General features: G+C 44.1%; 1 protein-coding gene across 1 annotated transcript in view; it reads left to right on the forward strand.

Annotated features, from left to right (window-relative positions):
* The window catches only part of LOC117608422 (band 7 protein AGAP004871), a 126,611-nt gene that overhangs the window by 25,955 nt on the left and 73,317 nt on the right, over positions 1-27,339 (forward strand). Inside the window, exon 2 of the mRNA XM_076692478.1 lies at positions 21,241-21,358. The gene's annotated coding sequence lies outside the window, so the exon portion shown is untranslated. The remainder of the gene's footprint in view (positions 1-21,240; positions 21,359-27,339) is intronic.

Consider the following 27,339-nt stretch of genomic DNA (forward strand, 5'->3'; position numbering starts at 1 on the left):
CGCGGTTCAACGTAACGCCAGGCGGCCGCACGCCGCACTGGAGATTAGCGTTCTTTCCCCTCTTCCATTAGTAGATTGCCTTTCAAAGCGAATAACCATCGCCAACAGACTTTACGCCAAAGTTCCTTCTCCCGAATCGTTTTCAACCGGAAAGCTAAACGTTGACGGTAACGCTGATGCTGACGTTGACGACGACAGCTTTCCAACAGCGCTTAAACAAGCGTCGAACCGAGTACTTTGTCATTTTTCAAACGATTACATTACCAAACGCGTTTACTCTCTCGAAAGTTATTACCGGTGTTACGAGTTTCATTTACTCGACTAATTACGAAACAAAAGAAGAAGTATTCGTACATTTTCAGTGTATTACGTAGGGATTTCACCCTGCGATAAATTTCATTAATAGCGGCCAACTTTTTGATACGGTTCCCAGTTGGTCCATTGAGGATTAGCAGAAAGTTTTTGACCGATGCGATGGAAGGAGATAATTCTTTGCCAGGTAGGAATAATCCAGCTAGCTGTTACAATACAGAAGTTTGAACAGTCTGTTTGAAACGATTACGTTAGAAACGATGTAACGTGGAAAGTTTCGCCGACCAGCTTCGAGCAATCATCCGACCGCCATAATATAACAATTATAACTGTTCGCTCGAGTAGGGTAGAAGTGGTGGATGCCGGAAGCGGTGGAAATCAGCTCGAGTTCACTGCTGGAGCCAACGAATGTTGGCGTAAAGGGGTAACAAACAAAAGTCCCGAGAGATTCACCCTCGATTAACTAGAACACGTAGAACCTACTACACCTCCATGTTCCATCGTTTCTTGTAATGCATTATTTTATTTAATTTCGTTCCCTGTTTCTCCTCCATCGTATCTCGTGTATCGATCGAGCATCAGACTGTAGAGAATTCGCTCCGTGCAACGGATAAGGTTAATTCGAATCGATTTCGCTCGTTTCCTAGCGAATAATGACTAATCTATCGAAGGTACGAGCGCTGAGGGAAACGAGGTCGAAAAGGGGTGCACGAAACCAGAGCGGAGGCGGTGGCGGAGACGGAGGGATGGAAAGAGAAAAACGCGAAGGTTTCGTTAGAAGTCGAATGCTGGAAATTCAAGGGAACTAGCTCGAGATTTCAACGTCCGATTAAAGATTCGATTTAGGAGCTACGGGATCGGGGTGAAACTTTCCGCCCAGCTAGACGACGATCGCAGAAACGAACGTCGAGATATCGAATCGAAAATCTGCGGAATGTCAAAGCGCGCTATCAGTTGGCACATAGAGCGAGTAAGTGTAGAAAGTGCAGGTTGCGATGCTGTTATTCAAATAGTTGCTGGATTCGAATTGCCAGAGCTTGAATAACAGAGGATTTTTAACGCGTTCGTATAACGTATAACCGAAACAAAGGCTGGCTTATTTGATCGAAACAGTCGGGCACCGATTCCCGTCGAGCAGGAAAATTAAATAAACGAAACTTTGACGAACGTTCATTGACGCTCGAATAAATCAATTCGTGTCGCGTTAACGTTGCACCGACCCAAAATTCTCTGGTGTTTTCATTTAGCTTTCTTAACCATATTCCTCAACGACGTAACATCATCGCGGGTATTAAATCCGTGATACGGTCAAAGGATAGCTACGTTTCGAAAGCCTCGGTGAAATTTCGAAAGCCTTCAGCTAGCGGGATATAACGGCGGCTTAAATCCGTAACAGTTATAAACATCACCGACCAGCTTACGTTAATTCCGTGCCGGGTGTAATGGGAGTAGCCGCGTTTCTCTGCAACTGCAGACCGCAAAGTCGAGAGGCATCTTACCGCACGCTACTCTCTCGGCGTGCTAACGTTTTAATGCTAGTCGGAATTTCACGGTTGAGAAGTCTGCCGTGAATCATCATCGGTTTCAATTCGAACTCGACGAGACGAGAAAACGCGACGTAACTGGCGAGTTTAACGGAATCTTGCTTAGAAGTTGGCCAAGAAAGCGAGAAACAGAATCAATTTTACCTACCCTAGGTACAGGAAAACGTCGAGATGGCAGATTTCATTCCTGGTCAATTACTTTTCTCTTTATACCATTTTCATCGTGAACACCTAGCGACACAGGCTTACAATGGAAGACATTCAGAATAAAGAGCGGAAAATATGGAAAGGTGAAGCTGACTCGTGATAATTCTCTGTTTCGTCGAAAGAGCAGATACATTTATTTTCATGCCCTCCAAGCACTGGTTCAACCGTAACGAGGAGCTTTTTCCTCGAAACGTTCGCCGGAAAATTTATTTATTCAACAATGAGTTGGGAATTGAGTTGAAAGAGTATCATTTATGGAATAATATAATAGGAAATGGTTGCGCGTACGGATGTGAAAATAATCCGGAATAATCCAAACGTTCCATCCGAATGATTTTGTATACATAGGTCGGATTGGCGAAGGGATTAAGAGAAGAAAAAAAGTAGCGATGCCACGAATTCTCGATAACGTACTAGTCAATCTCGCGCAGAGTCGACTGCTCGGGTAAACGAAATCGAAAACCGAAATGCGGTTACCGCGATTCAATCTCGTCGTCGTTGGAATGCAGATTCGAACCTAATACGGTGAAACCTTCGACGGAAACGACGTCGATGCCGCGATCTAGCAACTCAAAAGGATCTATAACGGAACGCCACGAAAAAGCTCTCTCGAAGTAACATCAATTTCCATACGAATCCAACGTCCTTCATCATATATACGCCAAGTATTTTAAATCTCTTCTCTTTAACTTGCTCGTTACTCTGATCTGGATACTTTCTTAAACGAACAAAGCTTGTGAAAATTGGCAAAAAAAAAAAACGTCGAGATAATGTAGCGCAAGGGTGCAAACGAAATACGCGCCAAGGATTCGTAACGCAACTCGAGTGGCGAGTGGCGAGCGACGAAATAGCAGAGGATTGCGGGACCAGCATTAATTCCGTACCACCGGTGGCTTACAAAGCAGCACGCGCTGACCTTAGTTAGATTACGTTTGCATTAGGAACTCGAGCGGAATACCGTTCTCGAGCGGCTACCACCGCCGCAATTTACAGTTCACACGTCGTGAACCGACGACGGATGACCGATCCGTGCTTCGTGCTTCGTGCTTCAAGCTTTGAGCTGCCTTCATCGAGTCCGAGCTCTTGTGGCTGCGTTAAACGTGACAACGCGAAGATGAAATTTCCTCCTTTCTTCACTTCTGCGACTAATCATTTTTGTAGACAATTCGTTCGAAAGGTCGCCGACGCACGGGAGTTGGAAATTATTGTAAATTGTGAGCGAGTTGAAAGGTGCTAGTCTTCGGAAACTATTATTCTAGGCGAAAGAACGGTTCGTTTATTGCTGTTTGTCAGGCAAAAATTCTTCTCTACGACCGTGATAATTTTGATGGTGCGTTCTCTGATAATGGCTGCAATCGCGACACGGGCGAATCTTTGCAATTCTAATTTTTCATCGGTCGAAGCGATTCACGGCGAACGTGACGACTCGAGATCGAAGACGGGATATCGACGAGCGTCGAAATAAATTTAATTCAAATCGCCCGGCGGAACAGAATATTAATTGAATCGGAAAATTCCTTCTCCCTTTCGCGGGGGAATATTGATGTAGTGGCCGATTAAAATTATGGCCTGTCGCGTCTACACGAGAATTTCGTCTTCGAACAACAGTCGATGGAGCGAGCGTAACAAGCTCGGGGAAAAAAAACCAAAGAGGGAGATAAAATTAACGTTTGATGGATCGTTAGGATTCGATCGATCGTTCTGTTATCTCTCGTTCCATTCCAGTTTTCGAGTTACACCGGCAAAAATCTTCATCGTTTTCGATTTTCCCGGTCTCTCTCTTTTTTTTCCTCTTCCAACTCGTTCGTACTCTCGTCTCTCAATTTCAGCAAATAAAACGAGGGGGAGCAATTCGACGAGGAGAACGTGACGAGCCCGCGGCAAAGATCGCATCTGCGGACATCGAACTAATATTAATTCAAATCGCGTCCTGGGATGGAATATTAATTGAATCGAAATGCTTTTTTGCTTTCTGCCTCGCGAACATCACTCCGTCAGGTATTTCCCTATCAAATTTATAAAGATTAATTTTTCATCTCCATCTAATTCCTCTGTTTATTATGTCGAATTATCTGTGCAATTTTCTTCGTAATTTTTCCCTTCTAAAAACCTAATTGAATAGATTAAATTCGTCATATCGTCAGCGACTGAAAGGGACGTGGAAAAAATTTGCGATTATCTCTTGCAAATCAAAAAAGGGATGTTCTGTTCTGGCACAATTATGCAAGACCGTGTGTGATACAGACAAAGGGAATTAGTCGAGTTGCAGTGGGAATTTGTTTTGCATTCTCTGTACTCGCCAGATATGGCAGCAACAAATTTCCATTTATTTAGAATGCTGTTGTACAATTTTGTATGGAAGATTTCCCTTTGCAGTAGTAAATTACAAGATTTTTATGCAAGCTATGTTATGCAGCTTGTAGAAGATAATTTAATCGAAGCGAAGGGAAAAAGAATTGAAATGAATTTTGAACAGCATTAATATTTTTACATTGTACAACGTAGCAAGTGTAAAGTTTAAACTGAATGAAAAATGAAACGATCGTACTCTGAATAATTGAAATTATAACGCGTTGTACAACACACGGCAGTTTCCAGCGCGTCAGTCAACGTGTAACTAATTCTTTTTAGAGCCTGTCTGACCGAGCGTTGACCGTTTTCACTGCAGCGATCATCGTGTTAACCGTAAACACGTTGCCCGACACAGTAGTAATAACCGCGTCTAGTGCGGCGCACGATATGCAGGTTATTAAAGACGTAGAAAATTAAAAAAATTTTTGTTTTTCAACGCAACGTTTCAATTTATCGTTGCAAATTATTATTGCGATGTTAGCGGTATTCGGCGGAATTGGCCGAGCGATAATTATTCGAGCAAATGAAATTCGCAGTGTCGATTATTATCGATGATCGCGGTGGCGAGCAACGTGTTAACGTTTCAAATTTCACCCTCCAGTTTTATGAAGTCCTCGATAAAATCACGGCTAACTTTGAACGAGCACCGACCAGCAAAGTAGACGAATAAAATTTGGAAAGTATCGTTTGACGAGGAAAGTTGCTTCGTAAGAAAGGAGAGATTTAGTTTGGTGAACCTTGACTGTTCGTCGTTTCGTATAATCGTTGGCTGGAAAACTCGTTGTTCCCCGGACGATGAACTCAATTTGTCGGAAACGTTTGCTAGGTACAGCATTAAACCCAAAGTTAATTAGCAAGGCAGACGTTACAAAGGGTCAGGGAAGTAACGAGGATTTATTAGTCTTCTAATATAGAGGCAAAAATGAAGCTGCCAAGTGTCGACACACTCCGTCATTTCGTATCGTAGCGACTGTAAATTAAAACCGGTAAGTTTCTCCTTTTCTAGCAAACAGAAATAATATCGGCGAAAAAAAAAAAAAAAAATGAAAAAAATGGAAAGCGGAAAGAATGGAAATGAAGAATATTGTTTGACGTAGCTTAATTTAACTTTTGCCGAGCGGCTCTAAATTAAAACCTATTTATCTAGCCGACGACGAAACGAGAACGTTATTTATCTTGCGAGCTACACGTTTCGTTTCGAGTCTATGTACGGGGTGTTGAAACAGTGACAGCGGTGTTTAATAAGCCCAAATAAGGCCATCTAGTGACTGAGAAACGTCGAAATTCCGCTGAATTTCACCCACGTCCACCGTGAATAATCAAAGCGTATCACGAAATCGCGGTTGGTTTATTTTGCGCGTAACAACCATGATCGATCACCTGGCATGCAATTAATTAACTCTCGAACCTGGACGGCAATCGTTGAAATTTCATTATAAACCAGATTTTCTTCCCATTTTCGACATTTTAAAGTACAAATATTTTTGAACGCGCAGCTTCGTCGAGCGCGAAAAAGGTGTCAACGATTAGATCGTTAGCACCTCGAACGCTTATTCGAAACTCTCCAAGGTTGTTCGTCGGCTCGCAGAGGGATATTCAATTAGAAATGAGAGCAAGGATTTGCAGGTGAGGCTCGTTCGAATCGAAATACAATTGGCTAATGGAAGAGGAGCGAGTAGTTTGAGGAAAATAGGATTGAAAGTGGGTCGAAAGGCGGTATTTTCTTCTTGCTCGTTTCTTCTGCTTCGACAAAGCCTCGGCTATATATACGTATACCCACTTACCGGCGTTGTGTTGTCGGGCCAAAAACGAATGGCTGGATTTTCGAAGATTCCAAAGGAGAGAACTGGTACGCTGCTCGCTCGTTTAAACCATCTTCCCTTTCCCTTCTCTCTTCCTACTTTTCCTTGGATTAAATTCCAGCTGGCCAGAAAGCTGTTCGCGATAAAGCACGATCATTTTTTTTCTTCCATATTATCTTACCAGAGAGATCTAACTTTTTATATTTTTTATACGAGTATTGCGTTATTCGATGATCGAGGATCGAGGATCGTCTGTACGTAATTGGAATTTTTGTATCTCCTGGAATCGACTTGTTTCAGGCAAATAGGTCCTTATTATAAGACGATCTAGGGAAGTCGGAGCTTTTTTCTAGTTAAGTAAACGTTAAGTAACGCTTAAAGTTTCATGTCACGTAGAGTAGTTACTCTTGCAGCACCATCTGTTGAAAGCTTTGGGTGCACGTGAGACGGTGCTCTGACTATGGTTAAATGTTAAACGTCATTCTCCTTTAGTCATTTGTAAGTGTATTACTATTTGGGTGATCGTAGTATGACGATTGAAAACATAAATGAAGGTAGGAAGATTTTTGGCGAGGACGCCTGTGGCTGATGCGGCAGCAAGAATCTTTTTCGTATTCAAAAGCGTTTCCGTGTCTTGTCTGGTGGTCGGTATTCCTATCCCAGGGAGACAGTTAAATTCGATTCAGGAGACAGTTCAAAAATTGATTTACAACGTGCCAGGGGGGAGTGGCGCTAATGTATAAAATATCAGTCGGGACCGATCTGTCAGAATGGGCTGTCGGATATATTTTCCAGGTCCCTAGCACGGCGCGACGCGACGCGGCGCGGTACGGCGGACTTTATAGGATTCCGATAAAATCGGCCTCGCAACCTGCTCGCCATTAGCCAAGCAAGCTGGAATTGCTAGGCGAATCGATTTATCGCTCGATCCTGCGGCGTTTCGGGCCGAACAATCGTAGAAGTAAATAATACGAATGGCTCGAATCAAATCTGCTTACATTAGCAGGCCCATTGTTGGTCGTAATTGCGGTAGAAGCTGGTTCTCGCAGGGCCACGACTATTGTCAGACGATCGTACGATCACCTCGAGTACATACACGTAGTGTCGGTTTATTACGTAGACGTCGAATGCATAATATGTTCGGATATAATCGGTGTCGAGCTTCCCCATGCGAATCACGTACACTCCTTTACGACCATACGTTTGCCGCCGTTCTCTTTCAACAATCCTTTATACCTACAATTGATATCGAGGTCATTGCAAGAAATAATTCCTCCAACGCGTAGCTTAGTGATTTTCATCCGTTTACACCTTTTGACAAGCCGAACCGAGTCGCGTTGCGTCGCGTTCACACCTGTTCCGATGTAGGCTCGCATTACACAGAAACATTCGGTTGTAAACCGAACGCCAGGCTATACGAACCGAAACCATAGTCATTCAACTAGTTGACGTAGTTGACAACGCGTTGTGTCTCTTTCGTCGTGGACGTAGAAAGCCAGAGAGATGATGTTAGCTTTGCGACAAAGGATCGTTGGTGCCCGAAGTACAATGGCTTTGTCCAGTGAACGAAGAAACATCGTGTGTCAGAACGAATGAGCGATTACGCTTTTCCTTCCAACGCGTCTCGCGACCGAAATACTAATTGATCGGTCGATGAGGAAGGTGAAAAAGTAGTGGAAAGAGAAAATGAAAAGCTCAGAGGCCGCGGCCGGGGCAATGGGCAGGGAGGAGGAAGCTGGCGCGGACAGTTGGAGGAATTGCGAGTGTGTGTTGCGGCACCGCGCCGGTGCTGCCGGGTATCACGGTCGAAAGGTCAGTCGGTGATAAACGAGGTCGTTTGTCTGTGGGCCGGATGTAAGAAAATGAAGTTTCCTTCCCGTAAGCATCGCGGTGCTTTGTTTCACCGGACGCGAGCTTTATACCCGGTAAATTACCCCGACTGGAAGCGTGCGTGGAGGTAAACTGGTTACCGTGACCGCCGTGTGATTTATCCAACATCGTTAAACCCGATAGCTGGCCATCCAACGAAATTGATATCGAGCATCGTAAACCGCGTGCCGGGCCACGATTTTGCCTCCGTTTCGTTTCGTCTTCGCCTCGCTTTGCCTCCTGCAATTAGAGGCTAGAATACTTTGTTTCTAAGCTACGCGACCGGACTGCTCGTAGACTGTAGAATAGAATGGAAAGGGAGAAGCAAAGGAGGACAGAGGGTCGGTTGTTTTTGCGGGACGGATTTATTCGAGGCGAAACAGTGACGCCAGGTTTGTCGAGGGTTGAATTATCGAGCCACCAAGCGGGATCTCGAGGTCGGAACGCGTTAAGCCTTAAGCTAGTTTAATTCCACTCGAAGACGCGCTACCGTTTTCATTGCAAACCCCCTGATTTTCAGTGTCTGCCTATGATCTATGATTTTCCAAATTATCGACGCGCTACCGCGCAATATTTTTCTTTGGAAATCGAACTTTCTCCAAGGGTTGTACGAGTTTCTTGGAAGTAGTAGGATTTGAGAGAGAATTAATCATCGGCAAGGGAATTTGCGGTGCGTCCGCGAGGCGTAAGCTTAAGCAGTTTATTTCGGGACTCTGTTACAGAAAAAGGATCGGCGGCATTGCCAGTTGCAGGGAGTACGGTTCGACCATTTGTAATTTTCCGCTCAATGTAGCATAAGCTTCCTGGCACGATTCGGACTACTTTTTAGTTATTTGCCGAACCGCGCCAGCAGATATTTCATATCCTAAGGAAGTTTGGGCAAAGAAACTTTAAGGAATACTCGGAGGATTCAAATTACAATGCTTATCAAAACTGAAATACCTAACTCCCCTTCAAATATTTCATCCATATCAATAACATGCAAAACGCCTTTCCTTTTTGAACGCTGCCCTGTCAGTTTCCATCGTTGCCAGCGGACACCGGTGCAAAATTCAATGCGCGCTCGGACCGAATTGTAACCGCGACCTTTCCGTGCTGGGGAGTAATTACGGGGAAAATTGAGGAGGCGGCCAAAACGTAGATACGCGCGCGTTACGGTAGTAGGAATAATTGGTTCGAAGCCGCGGTCGTTGCGTTTGCATTCTAAAAATTTTGCAATCCAGGCTGTAGCGGATCAAGCGAGGAGCAAGGATACTGGTGGTGCCGCGTGTCAAACGGGTCATCAACGGTCGCGATTCGGAATAGAAAAGCGAGACGCGGTTGTTTACCGTCGAATTTGCATTGTAAAAGGAAAGCGGTCGGACGATTGGTATACGAGCAACGAGAGGTTCTTCCTCAGAGGCTGATCGGGCACACTGGGCACACCGTGCCTCCTGATCCTGCATAATTCAGCTTTCTGTCCCTCGACCGACCTTCCACCTCTCTCTACCGTTTCGCCGCGATTCTGCAGCATGGCAGATAAACTCCGGTCCAGTATTTTATTGGCTGGTTGACTTACGCCGTTGAAAGTAATTTATGTTTTGAATATGCTAAAACTTGCCTCATAAATATGAAACAAGCATTACGGCTGCTACCCTCCACCCTCGGGCTTCAAGATAACGAATTTTACAAACGGTCTCGTTCTCTGTAATGCTGCCACTTTTTTTCTTTCCTTCCGCCCTTCTCTCTTTTTCAGTTTGTTCGTTTCTTCTTCTCGTTATGTTCCGTTCACGGTAGAGAACCACGTAATTCCAGTTCATCGATGTTTCTCCGATTCGAATCGGATTTTTCCTAATTCCAACTGATTTCTCAATTGGGGGAAAACCGTCGTGGAAACGGGATATCAATTTGTCTCGGTATATCGACAACGGGGGGAGGGGAGGGAAAAAAAAGAAAAATAAAGGAAAGTGGGTGTAAGTACGTCACCTCAAAGAGTGAGGTAATAATTTTCAGATGGGATCGATGCGATTTGCGACGACGACACGCGGCGCTACGATCGATGATGAACGCAGGATACGGGTAATCGGATTAAATAAATTGATGGATGGATCCTGCGGTCGTTTCTAAATCCCAACGGTACGCCTCGGTGATGTAGGTTGTAAAATAAATCCGCGAGACGGATTACATTGTGTGCGCTCGAAGCTGCGGTATACCGGTTCGCGTTAATTCTTTGCTCCAATTGTATTTACACCGAATCGACTTATGCTAATATCGTCGAACCTCGAGACAACTCGTTTCGTTTCATCGTAGCTCGACGTAGAGAAAAAATGAGAAGGAAGGAAAGTCCGTGTACTCCATAGAACTCGATCGCGTAAAAATTCTGAACAATTCTTGCTGGTAAACGCAAAAGTTTTATGCTCCTATATATCACACGGATGGTATAGTAAATCAAGAAGTTTGCGCAGCTGGCCGTAGAGCGCATGTGCCGTTGACGTACTCAAAACAGCCTATAAATTATCGTTCGTCCAATTACGTTTCTTTCCCGTCGGACGAGTGCCGGCACGAGTGCAGCGGCGTGCAAGTGACGCTTGATCTGGCGCGGCCAAGAGTGCCGGCACTCGCAACCAACGCGCTCTAAATTTCCATCTCTCCACCTAGATGTGCATTTCGTCATAAACCTCCTGCCAATTACACCGTTTACTTTGTCAACGTATAGCGGCACCGTTGTCACAAAACCGATGTAACTTTCGCATAATACGCCCGTATGGCTTTGCGAATATATGTAGGTACACAGCTCTTTCTACAGAGTGTGTCGAAATTAGACAAAAGAAGTTAAACTTTCGATCTACGGGATGGCACACGTGCCTCGATATCGCGAACCAATGAACATCCAACAATTAGCTAATTCCAGACGTCTCCCTCTGTATATCTTATCCGCATTAGATTCAATTTGCTAATGGATTCAATTTCTCCTGATCGAATACACCAAGTACCATAGCATAATAATAGAAAGTTAATTTACAGTTTTTCTTGTAAAGCCTCGATACCAAGGGATGACCTATTAGACATTTTTTACGATTGCGCTGGATATCGAATCGATTCATCACGCGTGTCCATAGAGTAGCTACGCGTACAGAACTCTATGCGCCTGTTCATCGAACCAGTGAAAAATCGAAGTAACTATAGATTTATATGCCTTACGCGAATATCCATCATTGTTCCTCCCCCCCTTTTTTTTAATACGTCCGTTGGGTGTACGATGGTGTTCATATCGTCGTTTATGACAAGAATTTTCAACACGTGCAACGATGCTTGAACGCTTACTTTGCGAAAAAGTTTACGATAAAATTTTGCTATTTTATTTGACAACCGAAACGAACACGAGTTCTCTGAAACTCGTACGTCGTTCGGAAGCTTAAAGCTTTATAATTCATTTCGTCCGTAGGTAGAAAAGCTCTTTGTTTCCGAGCAAAATCGTATAATCTGTTAGCGACAAGTAGCCTGCTCGTATATTCCGTGAAGGCAGCTACAAAGATCTACGAACGCTGTAAATCTTCGTTCACTTTAGCCTCTCGACTTTCTTCTTTTTCACCCTCGTACGTTGTTACCGGCTAGAAACGGTGTTGATAAGATTGCGAGAGGTTCTTGCGGCTGTTGAAATTCGCGAAACTCCTTGTCCAGGCTGCTGTCGTCGATGCTTTTTGCCAATTTCCAGCTTCCCCGATCTTCACTCCGATTATAGTGCTTGTATCGTCGAGCGAAGACGAGGAAAATCGATGTAAACTGAACTACGCGTCGTTAGACATTTATGAAATCTACTTCAATGCAACGTTTATAAGCGTTCTAATCTGTTAATTCATCGACAAACTGAATTTCCCGTCGTGCGAGTAGCACAACTTGCGAAGGCGAACTTTAGAGAACTTTAAAGCCCTCTCCTTTCGACGTCAACGAATGGAAACTGGAATATAATAGAAATCTGCTGCTCGATGAAACGTTAATAAAGGACTCTCTCGTTACGAGCCCGGCGAATAACTCCGTGGAACAAACAAAGTCGTCCCTTGACCCGTCCTCGCTCTTGTAATAGCTTAATTCGTGCGGTTTAATTAACCAGCTTGGAAGCGGTGCGGAGAGGCTGCCAGCTTCGTAACGTTGTCGTTTCGCCGCGAGCGAACGATTTTCATTTCGTATTAATCGTCGGCCTTCGACCAGCAGTCTTTACTTTAATAGAATCGTTATTGAACGGAATCGATGAACGTCGGTTATCGAACAGCGAGCAATTCCGCTTAGCAAACCGACAATTGAAACGTCGACAAGTGAACGTTGAAACAGACCCAACAGCAGATTGATTTCTTCCCGATGCTGGCTCGACCGATCGACGGAATCATTTTTAAAGCTTCAACTAGCTTTTATCCACGCGTCGAACGGTAGAAATACGACGTTGCTTTCTTTCCGTTTCTCTAGTTTAAGATGTCTGTGAAACACGCAATCCCATGGACGATTTTATCGAACATTCATTCCATTTTCATCACGAATCGCGCGTGCTTTAACACAAATCGTCTGGGTCGAATACGCCGGCTAATGAACACGGCTCGTTTCGAATTTGATTCGTTGCTTTGATGTTTGAAGAGCAATGGAGAGCTGCGTTTCGACCGAATTTTTATCGACCAACACGAGAACGATGAATACCGGTGTGCATATTCAACCGTCAACCATTTTGCGACTGGTGTTATGCGTGTGCCGTATTTCATGCTCACTTTTCATATTCGTTTATTAATTTTGACGAGGTATTCTTTAACGCGAACGCCCACCGCGACTCGTGTTTATATTATAATTAAAAATTCAAAAGAAATCTTTAATATACGAAATTGCGGTTTAATCATCGAGCTTGGAAAATTTCAGCAAACTAATCCTGTTCGTTCGAATCGTTAACCAGATTTCTTTTTCATTTTTTCCACGTGCGTACGCGTTGTGTAATGGTAATTGATTTCCCGCCTTTTGTTCGTGATGTTTCACATAAAAGCTGTGTACTCGATGGAAAACATCCATGGACAATATGTTGACTAGAATACGTTCAATTTGTTCTCGATTAATTTTACGGATAAATTTTTGCCGATCGGTTGAATTTCGACCAAAATGCGCTTTCAAATTCCCTCTGGTCGCTTGTGTATGTACCTTGTATTCGCGAAATATCATTTGGTATCCGATCGCTTTCGTCAATTTTTATTTCAATTTAAGTCTCTAACAGGTGAAACTTTTCATTAGTCGTTTCAAGCGGAACGTTTTCTACGAACAACCAAAGGTAGAAGGATATAGGAGGACTTAAAAAAGATGTCCATCACGAAAATTGTAATCGTGAATTTTTCAAAAATCAGTTTTCCAAATTGGTTTATGATGTACATTTTTGTCGAAGTAACTTGAAATTGGTTACGTAGCTCGGTATATAATATGTTCGAAAATCAACGGTCAGTGCAGACGCCATAGACGGAAGCATCCTGTACCTTGATCGATCCTCTGTCTGCGTCTAGATGTCAACACGATTAATTGATCAAGCGAACAGAGAGGAAGACCGCGCCGTTTGCTCCAAACCTTGTTAGATTCTTCCAACTTCGGGATCCTCCTCTACCCCATACCTCCCTCGCCTGTCTCTCCACCCCATCCACGGTCTACTTTGTCGATCGAATGACGAGGATACGACATTGTCGTAATTTCCACTGAATTTGCACGCAGGGATCGCTCGAACGGTGAATGACCGTGCGGGAATATCGAACAAGGTGAAAATCTTGGAATCACGTTGATTTATAGGGAAACGATCGATTCGCAATTTTTCAAATGTACTCGTATTTCAGGGGGTAACGAAAAGAAGGCAAGAAATTTGTGATAAGAAGGCGGGGTTAACGAGGAGGTTGAAGTAAAAGGTAATCAAGTTCGATAGGTGTCGCGAGTTGAGTGGGGTAACGCGTGAAACGGGATATGCATCTTGTATCCAATCTACCTGGCGCGTTCTCGAGGGATCGCCTAATATATATTGCAAAATTTAATTAAACCTGCCGTACCTGCGCGCCTTGCTTGACTCGCATCAACGTCTGTTTTAGGTGTTAATTGAGAAACACCCGAGTGGATTAGAAGCTATCGGCGAAATCAGAGAGACAGCAAATTGACAGGAGATAGAATTTCTCTGTCTAATTCCGACATCGAGACGATAAAAGTTGGACGGGAATAGGATCGTGGTAAATAATAAAATCGAAAGCTACGCCTCTTAGCGAGGATACGAAGCTTCTAAACGTATTTGTACTTTGGTTCGAGTATCTGTGATTTACGGTGAAAAGCTTCCCCCTGTAGACGAATAAAGAAGAAATACTAATCCTCTTTCAAGCTGCGGATAGCGGAGATTATCGGATTTTCCACGGTTACTTTTCCCCCTCAGTTGCCTCTGGTTGCCTCTGGTTGCCTCTGGTTGCCTCTGGTTGCCTCTCGTTGCCTCTCGTTACCTCTCGTAGGGCAATTTAATTCGACTCCGGAATCTATACGTTCTTACCAAGCGAGATATACGCTTTTTTCTATATTTAACTAAAACAGTTGAAAAATTCTCTTTGTACAAACTCTGTCACGCTAGCCCATCGATGAAAAGTTTCTTCTCTTATTTTCTCGATAATATCTCGTAGGAGTTGCTTCGCGTTTCATTTTTCCTCTCTTCATCGAAGCGAATTAACGAAATAGTTTGAAATACTTGTTATCGATTTAAATGGCGCGTTGATAATACACAGGGACGGCCAGTAATCGTGTTCCCCGATGGCTAATGTGTATCGACGGTCGTTCAATTTTCAAGCAATACAGCTCTCGTCGAGGAGTAATATTTATCGACGGATATTGAATCACGGCCGACACATACATTCCGCATTAATGCGCGGTGCCCCGGTGAAAATATTTCGACGATGTAATCGGATTGCCTGATAAATTGCATCGACAGATACGTTGCGTGCTGGCACTTGGAACGTATTATTCACTCTTGCACAACCACCCTCGTATACGGCCGTTCGTTAAACGCTTGTTCCACCATCATTCGACCCTTTGCTAATTGCGATCGAGTTTAGCTTTAGAAAAGGAGAATAAGGAAATGAGATTTATTTGTTAGCAAGGGGTAAGGCCGTGAATATAAATAGATTTGTAAAGTAATTCCTCCTCTGGCCTATTTTCGTCCGGCTCGCGCTCGTAAGAAAATGCTGGACGATGTACCAGCCCAGGGGGTTGAAGGAACTCAGAGGGTGGTGTTGGTGCCGCGATAAAAGTAATGCCCAACGCGTTGTAAACAGCGCGTAAATGAAAAAGATAGGAGACGGTAGTTGGGGATAGTTAGAGAAGCCTCTTATTTTCCTTGCTGGCCCATCCTTGCCTTCCAGCAAACTCTCATAAACTCATAAACTTTCCTCGTACGTCTCGTTCGCTCCTATCTTCCTTCCCTACTAACCCCTCCTGCCTTTTCTCTTCTCTTCTCTTCTCTTCTCTACTCTTCCTCTCTCGTTTTCTCGTTTACACACTTGTTTCATTTGCTCGTTGCACGACAGTTTGTTTGCGCGCAAGCACGCTCGCGTTTCCTTGCAGAAATAAAGGAGCTTAAAGAGCATCGTAGAAGCAAGAGTCGTTCGATTCGAATCGCGTTAAGGAAGTATAATACTCGCGTATTAGAACAAGCGGATCTTAATAACCATTGTACGTTATCCTTGAAAGGAGCAGGTAATTAGAAAACGAGTGTACGTCTTTTCATAAGCAAAGCTGTAGGATAAAATTGGCATTAAATCGAGAGGGTCGTGTTCGATAGGGAAAAATCCAGCGGATGCTCGGATTGGAAAGCTCGTTAATTCGGAATGTCGATGCTCGACGGAGAGCTCGGAGAAAGAACAAAACGCGGACCGGCCACGTTCGTCCTAATGAAAAAGTTAATTGGCCTGTGTTCGCGAAATAGCCGATCGCGACGCGATAGCCAACTATTACTCGTGCTGTGTAACAATTGAAAAGCTTTCGCTATAAATACTTATCGCTCGACCAATTAATCTCTAAGCCTATCTTCTTTGATCACCATTTTCCCTTCAGAGTTCGAAAGTTTATCACATTTGTAAATACACAACAATTGTCAGACGTTGTTGAAAATCTTTTCAACGTCGATAAGCATTTTCTGATCGAGTTCCAGCCGTGTTGTTCGGTCCGTATTGTTAGCCGCCGGTAGTATTCGCGTTCTATCATCCACGGTTCGTCACGGGGTTCTTTGTCCCGTGACAAAAACCACGATTGGAAATCGAAATCGAGAGGGCTATCGGTGAAACAGGGAAAGAGCGAAGCAGACAAGTAGCCAGAGCTAATATCCGGAGTCTAACTGAAACGTGTAACGTTCTATAGCCGATCGGTCGTCAACGTCTCTGAAAGAAACACCAGCGACACGGCCTTTTTGTTCCATCACCTTTTAACACCCTCTTCTAATTTTTTATCTACAGCCTCGATTACTTTCAATAGCACAAAAATGAGATACGTTCGTTTGGAAAGTTGCAAAGCGCGAGAAAACACAGAAGGAAGTCTTTCGATTCGAGCGGATAGGGGAAAGAGAAGACGGTGGCGTTTTTCGAAACGGTCAAAGGAAAGCTGTGTCGCGAGAGAAGGAGCTTTTCATCCCGTTTGCTCAGCGGAGAGCACTGTCAGTCGCATGCTCGTATAACATGCATTGCCAGTTGCCCGCTGCCTGTCTGTCCATCCGACCAACCTTCTCGCACGCTTACTACCCTTTCCTTTCATTCCCACCGACCTCTTCCCGGCTTTTCAAACGACCACCTTTCACCCAGCAATCATGCATAAAATAAGCGTTTGCACGCTTCTACCTCGAGCTTGACATCCAAGAAGTGTTTCACGGCCGTATGGTAGGTATACCTTCTAACTTCCATTCACAATGGCATTCATGCCGGTTGCATTGCTTCGCGTCGCGTCGCGTCGCTTTGCCTGTCTTCACTGATAACACCTTAATTGCCTCGAATTCTCTGCTAATTGTGTATTTGCCTTCGCGCAGACCGATGAAAACCACACTTGGACTATTCGGTAAAAACGGCATAGTTATCCATTTGGAAACTTGAATTAGTAATCAAGCAAGAACAACGGTAATAACGATAATTAATGTCGAGCTCTCGGTCGTCGGATAAACCCTGGGGGGCAAGACTCGAATGTTCGTTGAAGCTACGGGCAACTTTGTTACCATTCCAACTTTAATCGAACAAAAATATCATTGTCGCGTTGGTTTGCTGGTAAACGAGCGTTATTCGAGACTAAATGGAAACAGAACGAGAGAAGTTGTCGCGATGGACAGCTGAATATAGGTACGTCAGTGGGCAACGAGTTCTGCTCGATCTAAACAGTCACGGATCCAGCTACGCGAACGGACATACATATACTCGTACCTACATAGGAAACGGACGCGGTGTACGATACGGAATAGAACGGGAGAAACGGGAGAAACGGGACACGAAGGACGAAACTCAATTTATCAGAAATTGGTAAATAGGTCGGCGGCGAGAGCGAGGAAGCGAGCCAGGGGTGCAGGAGTGCAGGGGACAAAGGCGGGCGAGGGGGATGAAGTGGATGGAAGGGACGGCCACCGGGGACGTGACGTTGACGACCGCAAAACGAAAATCAGAAACTCCAATTTATCGTGGGAACAGCTAATTTCCCGGTTCTACCTCCCCTTTCCACGTCTGCCCGTTACTCGATCCTCTACATCCACCCCCTTCGAGCAGCAAAGAACCAGCCTAGCTCTGCTCTCCTGTCGCAGACATCCATGATACACCTTGCTTTCTTTTCTCCCCGATTCTTGCGGTAATTGGCAGACAGACTGTCACTGGGTTTAACGTTTCAACTATGGAATGTTCGACAGCCTGGTATAAGGGTCTAGTTTTTCTCCTCTGGCAAAGCTTCTTATTAGGTGACTGAATGACATGAAATAAAAAGTAATACGGGAAGCAGTACTTGCAACGTATTGATTTCTCTTTAATTTTTTAACAAAAATAATTCACCTTATAAGATGATCCCTTAGAACAATCCCGGTAACACAGGTATTTCCAGAGTCGAAATAAACCAATGAAAATTCTCAACACCTGCGGTTAATTATTCTCTTGTTAACGATCTCTCCCGTTCTCTAATAAAACGAGCAAAATAACAGCACAACCGCGAAATTAGAATGACGTTTGCAGAGAAATCGTGTTTCTGTTCCCGTTATCTTCGCCTTCTTGCCCGCCAGCTGTTTTCTCTCCTCGCTAGAAATATGACTTCTAGTTAAATTACACAATAAGAAGTTCAACGTCCAACTCGCGACCAACGTTCTTTCTCTTTCTCCATCGAGTCACAGAGTAAAACGCGAAAACGTCGTTGAAGCATAGGTTGTTCTTAAGAGTTGAATTCATTAGTGTGCAAATACCACGGTAACATAGTATCAAACAGTTTCGCGGTAAATCAAGTAATTGCGTTGAAGGAAATTCGTTCGGGCAGACTATGGCGATGAGAACGTTCTTTCTTTTATCTTTTACTATTTTCGAGAGCAGACGAGGTTTGAATAAACTTTGCTGCGATAGAGGGTACGCTATGGTTTACTTTTCATAGAGAACTCGATTATTCGCTGAAAAAATATCGCCGGGTTAACGTCACGCTGTGTCGTGCAATTTCTTTCAGTTATGGCGATTCCACAGAAAATACTATCGATCTCGAAACGATTGAGCGTTGCCGAAAGCTATCAGGAATTCTCGCAGACTCGACACAACATACGGGCAATTTCGATGAATCGGTTGGATATTGGTGTTATTGGTATTATTGGAAAACAGAATTTTTAGGCCCGCTGCCTGAATTTTGATACTCTTTCTGATATCTATCTGTTAGCATACTGCTACCCGTTCGATCGGTATCTTTAGTCGTATTGCGCTATGCTGTTTTAATTTCCCGCTATCTCGATAAGCTGGCTGTCGCATGTTTTATGCCGGCCATTCTATCGGATTCGTAATTTATAGCGGTCTAGACTGCGAAAAATTGCGCACGTTTCAAGCTGGACGTTCGCGAACATTTTCAGTTGGGAAAATACTGTTACCAGGGCGTACCTCCACCTCAGGATATTGTTAAAAATATCATGAAAAATAGAAACAGAATGCTTTTATTTGCATCGCTACGAAAACTTTGAAAAGCTTCGCCGCTTAATAGAAACATCTTTTGATGAAGCAACAATAGTAGTAGGGATGAAATAAAACAGGAAAGGCTTTCGCGACTGGGGGTATTAACTCGAAAGGCTTCTTCGACTACCGAGTGGAATATTGAGAATGATAGAAACAAGGATCGTAGAGGAAGCAATTGAGAAATTTAGGTAGACGTAATTTCAGATCGCGCAGTTCAAAGTGGTCGCAAAGGTTAATTGATTGTCGCGCACACTCAACCTGCCTATCGATCGCCGCTCCCAACCAAATAGGTTTCCCTTATTTTTCTCGCTTGTTATTAGCCTCTGTGCCGAAGCCATAATTGAACGCATCGACAACTCGAGACAGAAAAGGTAGAGCGCACACGCCAGGCTACGTCGCGTCGCTGAAATTCCAACTGAACCACATCGTTCAATTTCACACGGCGTATCGGGAGCAGTGATTTAATGCGCGGCAATACATTAATACATCGACAAGCCGGCTCGATTAAGGAAAATTGAATTCCCACGAAGCTGCTGGCTTAATTTCGCGTCAACGGTTACGGCACAAGTAACTCAGGAATTATATCGACGACAATTTCTAACCGACGCGCGACTCGTTGCTGATTAGCTTGCTTTAGCAAATTTCCACGAATCATGGCCTTCGGAATAGAAGCACTGTGCAGTTACATTGAAAAGAATCATTCTTTAACTGACAATTATATTGATAACGTTGCTCGCTGCAGGCAGTAGACTGTAGACGATGCGCAATGTTTATCGTAGAGGAAGCAAGCGAAATTCAGGAGGAGAGTCAACCGTTCGGTGAATCGAGACTCCTTTGCCGGAAAAATCAATCGATATTCGGGCTTCTAACGGAGCATAGGAGCCGATACCGGCAAGCAATAATACGTAAATGTGTGCCACGTGTACACAGAACGTGCGACTGTAGCCAGGTTGTTCTGAAAATACCGAAAAAGCCTCGAGTATTTGCACGAAATGTTACCAAGTTTTCATGACAAATTTCCTTGGACGATTGAAAATTCTAGGAGCATTTTATTGGGGAGAAACAAGCGAATCGATGGGATTGTGATCAAGAACGCGGGGAAGAAGCATAAAGCGATGTTAACGATCTTTTATTGTTTTTCATATCTATTTTTCGAAGAAACAGAAACAATATTGCAATCGCTCGAAGCGACACCGTCCTCGAGTTGGAAGTATTGAAATTTCTCCTGGCATTCCAGAGTAACGTTTCCTCTTCTCTACAGACGTGTGCTCGAGATTCTTTCAAGATATCAGCGTACTCGCGTGTTATTCCTGCGACGTCGTATCCGCTGAAATTGCGGCTTCGGATCCAGCGACACAATAAGAAACTGCGAGCAGCAAGTCGAATCGTATCTCGAGTCGCGAAACAACCACGACGACCATGACGAGAAGGATCGTTAAAATCGTTGAAAATGTCACACGAGCACGCGAAGAAGCTTATTCGAAGGCAGGCTGAGAAAATGCAACGCGACGTTAAAGCGTGTAAAATCGCGGCAAAGGTGCATCTTTGGTTAAACCGGGAGAACGTAAGTTGCTCCGATAGCAGGCCAAAGAAAGAAGAAAACGATAAACTGTAAAGTTTCCTCGGTTGGAAGTTTTAACGAGGGAATAGCAGGCGTGTTTTTACTTCCTTCTGTACGATCTGCTGCTGGTTTAACCATGGAGAAACAAAGAGGTCTAGGGTATTATGGGGATTGCGAAAGAAACACCTTGGGCTCGCGTTGCTGGCAGACTTGGACAGTTATTTTGATAATATATTTTAGTAATAAGCACGGTTGTGGTTGTAATTATCTTTCCAAGATTTGAACAGTTTGAAGAAACTCTGTAATAACTTGACTCTGATAAAAGTTAAGAACCACTGAGATTACATTGACAGAGATTTCAGGCAAAAGTCTCGTTTAATCGAATTCAATGAGAAACGCTAACGAAATGACTGTTATTTTTTTAGGTTAACAGCGATGACGTGCGAATCGCCAGGGGTAGAAGAAAACGAAGCGGAGGAAAAACCTAGAAAATAACGAGGAAGGAAGGAAGGAAGGAAGGAAGGAAGGAAGGAAGGAAGAAGGGTGAGTAGCATAATTTTATAAGTGTTTAGGAGTGGCCCACCGAATAGCGGATGTAAGGTGGTTACAGGGAATGGAGTGAAGTCGAGCTGGTATTGCGTTAAAATTTACATAATAACCGGCTTTAACCCCTGCTGCATTATTCGACCGAGCTGCCGCTCTAGCAAGCGCAAATACAGATGTATAATATATTTTCACCGTTTACTTTTATCGCTCGAGCCAGGAATTTCGAGAAGTTGCACTCTGACTCGTACCTTGGCCAACTTCTGTCTCTTCGCGTTTATTCCCTCGCGTTTAGCAGCCCCGGTGTTTCATGGCGCGGCCAAAAATTCAAACGATGAAAGCTAACTAACGTTATTTTCTACCCGCACTTGTTACGTAGATGAAAGAAAATGCAGAGAAAATGAAAAGTCGATTCCACCGAATTCGCTGGTTAGTTCCGTTGAAAGGAATAGCTTGAAATTAACTGAATCATAAATGATTGACGAGAGAGTCGCTGGTTGCGAGCCGTTTCAACGATGAGCCATCAACTGTAGCAAAGTTTCCCCGCCGATGTTGCTGGATCTTGCAACGTCTGATATTCTCGAGCGTGTCTTGGATGCTTTCTAGCTCCCCAACTACTTTGATAGTCAGCTTCCAAGGATACGTGAAAGCGGTCTTCCTTCTAGCCGGCTATCCTCGACTAAATTCGAGATGAGTTTAGATACCGTTCTAACTTGTATGGAATTGGCGAAATAGCACACATTATTTCAATTTCAAAATTTATTAGTTGCTTCAAATGTCGCGCAAGGAAAAGAAAAGATTATCCGCGTTTTCTTACCAGAGATCAAGACAAATGCGCTTTTAGTTCATTAAGGAGCGTCTCTGTCGATGTGGAGAGCAGGAGTTCGCTAGGAATGGCGCAAAAAAATCCTCTAACTAGGAATTGTTTCCGCTCGACCAGTTCGCAGCGAAAACGCGATCGATTTTCTTCTGCCAGAGATATTGCGATTCCTCTCTCCTTTTGCTTATTTCCACTTTCCTTCTCATTCGTGCAGTGCAACGAATAAACGAGATTGCGATCAGTTTCTTCTCTTTCTTCGATCGAAACAAATTTATTGCCCGTTTCTAGAGTCTTCAAAGTTGCAACGATGCCAAGTAAAAAAAGTATCGTTAATGATCAATCTCGATCGCTCTCGAACGGTTTTGCGTTTTTATCAGAGTTTCTTATTGTTAGTGGAAGAAAACGATACTCGTCAGGCGGGAGATATAAATTTTCGCTAGGTTCCTTGATCGGTGATTTTTCTTGTCGAATCACGTTTTCTAGCGGTATTGTTATTTTTGATTTTCGCTACCGAACCGGAGCCGTTTCTAGAGCGGTCGTACAAAACTGTCAGTCGGATCAGACGGTGCGTGCCGAATTGCATCCGTCAGCCAGCTGGCTGCATTCAGCGTGCGCTGCGCTGCTTTGACGAGCGTTCCAAATAACTCTACAGTTCCGTTCATTTCCTGATTTCCATGCGTAACAGAGGATATTCTTCAGCGTCGTTAATTGAACGTTGAAAAGCACGATTTGTATAGAGGAAAGTGCAGCGATGCACGCACGCACGCAACGTACCCATTACGGCTTGGAATACATCATCGGTCTCGTTTGGTGGAGAAAAAATTGCTAGCGCAACGAGAGACGGTTTCTCGATATTCAGCGATTAGTTGGAATGCGCTTGGAAACGTGAACGATTTGTCGAACGTACGGGGAAAAGAAGAAGGTATAATAGGGGCGTTTAAAGGAAGAAACTGAAGGGGAGGCGGACGAAAATAGAGAAACGAACGGCTGCGTCAAGTGATCGTGTTCGATGAAACACGATGCACGTATTTCTACGTGCATCGCTTCTCCATTCTGGACAGTACTCCGACAAATATCGCTGATATCGGAAGGGAAAGCGTACATGACATAAACAAGATTCGTGCTTGGCGTACGAAAATCGGCAAAGTACCGATGCCCCTATTTTTCTGCCTTGTTTTTATTTATCCAAGACGGATTACAATCGGAAGTAAGAATAAGGTAATAATTGTTATGAAAACACAGGTTTTTGGAAATGGCAGCCGTAAAAAGGTTCGAGTAGAAGGAAATGGAAGGAAATTGAAGGAAAATAGGAAAAGCAAGGCGCGTGCGAGTAGAGCGTAATAACGCGTAACGTCCGCGTTGCCGCCACTTTATTGCCGAAGTCGCAGTTATAGGAGCAACCGGTCGACGTTTTACGAGCGGTGGCCGCACAATGTTCGCACATTCGAAGCGAATCGAAAGATATTGGCATTTTCTTTCCTTCTTCCGGCACTCCACTCCGACAAACCGGAGATCCCCGATAACAGCAGCCTATGTTGCTTCCGAGCGGTCCAACAGTCAATAAGCGTCTGCCAGCGGTACTTTACGTCGAGCTTTGCACCGAAAAACCTGGCAATTTTGAAATCACCGTGACTCGGCACGGTACTTTCGACTTTTTCAATCTTCCTTTATACCCTCGACTTTGTCGAACATCATGTTATCCGGGAATCGATATAGTTGTTGCATTCAAGCGAACGCACAGCTCCGACACCTTTTCAGTCTTGAAAACTTTCAAAAACTGAATGGAATGAAATTTAGATCGAAACGAACATCGCGTCGCGTCGCTCGAAAAACCGCAGCTCTGGAAAATCTTGGCCAACGAGACACGATCGTGCCGCGAATTCGAGCTACGAATAGGAGCTCTCCTTCCGCATCGTTGACTTTTACCGATTCGAGTATATTTTTCGAAGCACCGGACCCCGACTGAATATCCCATGGGTTATGACGTCCACTTAATATTTTACGGTCTCCTAGGTGTCTCCATATAGGAAACGTATGAAACGTATGAAACGTATGAAACGAGAGGTTTACGACAATTCCAATATATTCCCCTCTATGTACATGGAATCCAAAGTACTCTGTAAGGTGCTAGATGTGTTTTCAGCCACGACAAAATGGACCGACGGGGTTCTTTGCGATCTCCAGCGAAGTAGAAACGGTGGTTAGTTTACGGTGGTCGTTAAAGAAAATCGCAAAATTATCTGGCTCGCGTTCTTAAGAACGTTGGAGGGTGTTAAACGGTCGTTAAAAGAAACCTTCTAACCGAGGCTCGTTTAAACCCATCGCTAATCATTCGGTGAACAATGCAACGGACAGCTCGTTGCGCAAATGCAGGTTTCGCGAGGTGGTTGCAGAGCTGGTGTTGAGTTGAAACGCGTTCGCGCAAGAAATTCACGGAGCTAATGCGCCAGTTTGTCATTTTCACCCGTGGAGTATTCGTCTCTGTAAGCCGGATGAAAACCGTTCGCAGTGCACTCGTGTTCTTAATCCAGGCCCGATCCACTCGTAACTTTTTTTTTTCGGACTTTTCATCGACGAGAGCGCTGCTTCGCGAAACGGCACCCAGTATCAGAAGTAACCAACGTGCTTTGTTTAGCCGAACAGCAATTTCCCGGGCCATCGTCGTCCTTTCCGTTGTCGTTTCTGATATGACAGATCTGAGTAGCGAATATAACTTTCTCGTTTACGCGAACACGATAACCGTACCGTGAAACGAGAAATCGCATCCAACGTTCGGTGAATTTTCCGCTCGTTCCTTCTCGTTTCCCTTCGCAAGTTTCGTGGAAAAAATGAATTCAAAGAGATCGAGGTTCCCGTTGAAAACACACACACACGTGTCTTTCGTAGAATTCTATCGATTCTTTTGATGAATTTTGCGGCCACACTTTTGTTTTACAAATATGAAGGTACCTACCTCTATACCCTATAGAAATGCCTTTGAATCGCAAGCTTTATCACTGCTTCGATTCGAGGAAAGAAAAGAGCAGGAAAGAGGAAGGATGGTTTCTCGGTGTTCCAGGAACTCTGTTCGCCCGGCAATTTGGTCCTAGGTTCCGCTGTTTTTATTCCGGGGTCAACTTAAATTTTAAGTTCCGCCTTGAGAGTTCTTTGATGACATGGTGAAGTAGCCGGTTCTTTGTCCGACGACGGAGAAAAATTCAGAAAGAATAGAATGGAAGGTAGGAAAGTAGGACAGGAAAGAATGCCGGCTCGATGTCCGCTACCAATTGCTCCTTCGCCTCTCTGCCTCTTCGTCTCCGTTTCTTATTCGATGTCGCGTAACCTTTTCAAGGGAAAACTCGAGGAAACTAACGCGAAATGAATATCGCAAAGAAAGTGATCGTGGCGATAATTTGGAGAAAAATGGAAATAATATTTTCCATCAGGGCAAGCTGTGGTTAAAAGGAAATTCGTTCGTTTACGCGCGATTATACCAAAAACGAGGTCCCGTGGTCGATTATTCGTCGCACCGTGATTCCTTCGATCGGCAATTCCTCTTACGCCATCGGTTCCCTTATCAGCGATTTCCCGTGCACCATCAATTTTCTCCACGACCATTTCCCTTCGCAGCGCAAATCTCCTTACCTTAAATCGACTCCCTCTCTGCTCGCGCGAACGTTTCTATTTTTTCTTTTCCTTTCTTTCTTCAAGCCAGCCACGGTATTTCTTAATTCACGGATTTCCCGAATTGATTCTCGATTTTTCAATAGCAGGCTTCTCAGAAGGCCGGTCTATCTACTTGCTTACTTACCTGTCGTCTTCTTCTTCTTCCTCCTCTTGTTCCGGGTCTTATTCGGCTCGGTCCGTTCCCATGCAAGTTTACGGACAGCTTAGAGTGGTGCGGCTGCAAAATTCTGCGTCTCAGTCGGCGAAATTGAATCCATCCTCCGGGGAAATGTTCCGGGCGTTTGCCAAGTCCAGTTCCTTTGCTAGTCGTTTCGAGAAACCTTCTGATGAAATACTTCTTTGCAAAGGAAGTTGAATCGCTTTTTCTCCGGCTACGCGAAATACCAACGATTAAACGCGATGTTTCCTCTCGTTCTACGCGCCAGAATGCAGAACGTAATGCGTTTGAAATTTACTCGTTCTTGTTTAACATTCCAAAGCGACGAATAAAATTATTATTTCGCGAATCAACTCCAAACGACTGAATAACACTTTTATCGCTGAGCGAGCTCGTTTCCTCTAGTACACTACGGTATTTGCACATTGAAGAACTCGTATTAACCCGTAGATCGCGATAAGAAAGGGAAACACTTTCATTTTGAAGAAATTCAATCCCTTGCGATAGAAAGAATGATCAAATTTCCAGAGCTTTTAAAGAAAATATGTTAAAAGCATTCTCAGGAAAAACTGTACGACTCGAAATAAATGATAAGAGAGTAAAGTGAGTGAACGGATTAGAAGGTAAGAAGAGAGGTTGTAAAATCAAAGCGTGGAACGAGGGAGAGGATTTGTTTCGCTCGTTATTAAAATTACAGGGACGAGAGCGTCGTCGCGCGTCGAGACGGGGCGGAGGTGAAATTCGTTTCGCCTGTAAAGAAATTCGTCTGGAACGCGAGAAGAAAGGACTGGGAAAATTCCATGGTCCCCGGGGAGCAAAGTTGCACTTTTGTTACGTCGAAAAGCAACTTCTTCATCGGTCTGCGCTTACGTTGCCGATAAAAAATTCAACGATTCGTCCTCGATTCCCAACGGGTTAGATTCTTACAGTCCTCTCTCGTTACTTTTCCTTCTGTTTCTCATGCGAATACGAAGAACAGAATCTCTAACTCGTTGCTGATATTTCAAAACAGAGTAGATCGTTGACCCTTCCTGACGTAAGCGTAAAAAATTTCCATCTCTTCGGATCAGAAAAGACGTAAAAAAGAGGAGGGGGCGGAGAACGCAACAAGCTGCTCGTTAATTGCCTGCCATACCGTCTAGAAATTGTTGCGGGTGAATGGCGGAGAGAAAGAAAAATGGGGCGGCCGGGCGGGAAGAAAATTGCGGTATCTATTTGTTATCTTTTTCCAAGGTGGAAGCTCGATTTCTTTGTAAGAAAGGAGCTTCTGCTGGAAGATCCCGCGAGGTGAGGCGGCTAAGTTTGAAGGGAAAGAGGTCGAGACTGGCGCGAGAAAAG

The sequence above is a fragment of the Osmia lignaria genome, chromosome 15, assembly GCF_051020975.1.
Source record: "Osmia lignaria lignaria isolate PbOS001 chromosome 15, iyOsmLign1, whole genome shotgun sequence".
NCBI lineage: Eukaryota > Metazoa > Arthropoda > Insecta > Hymenoptera > Megachilidae > Osmia > Osmia lignaria.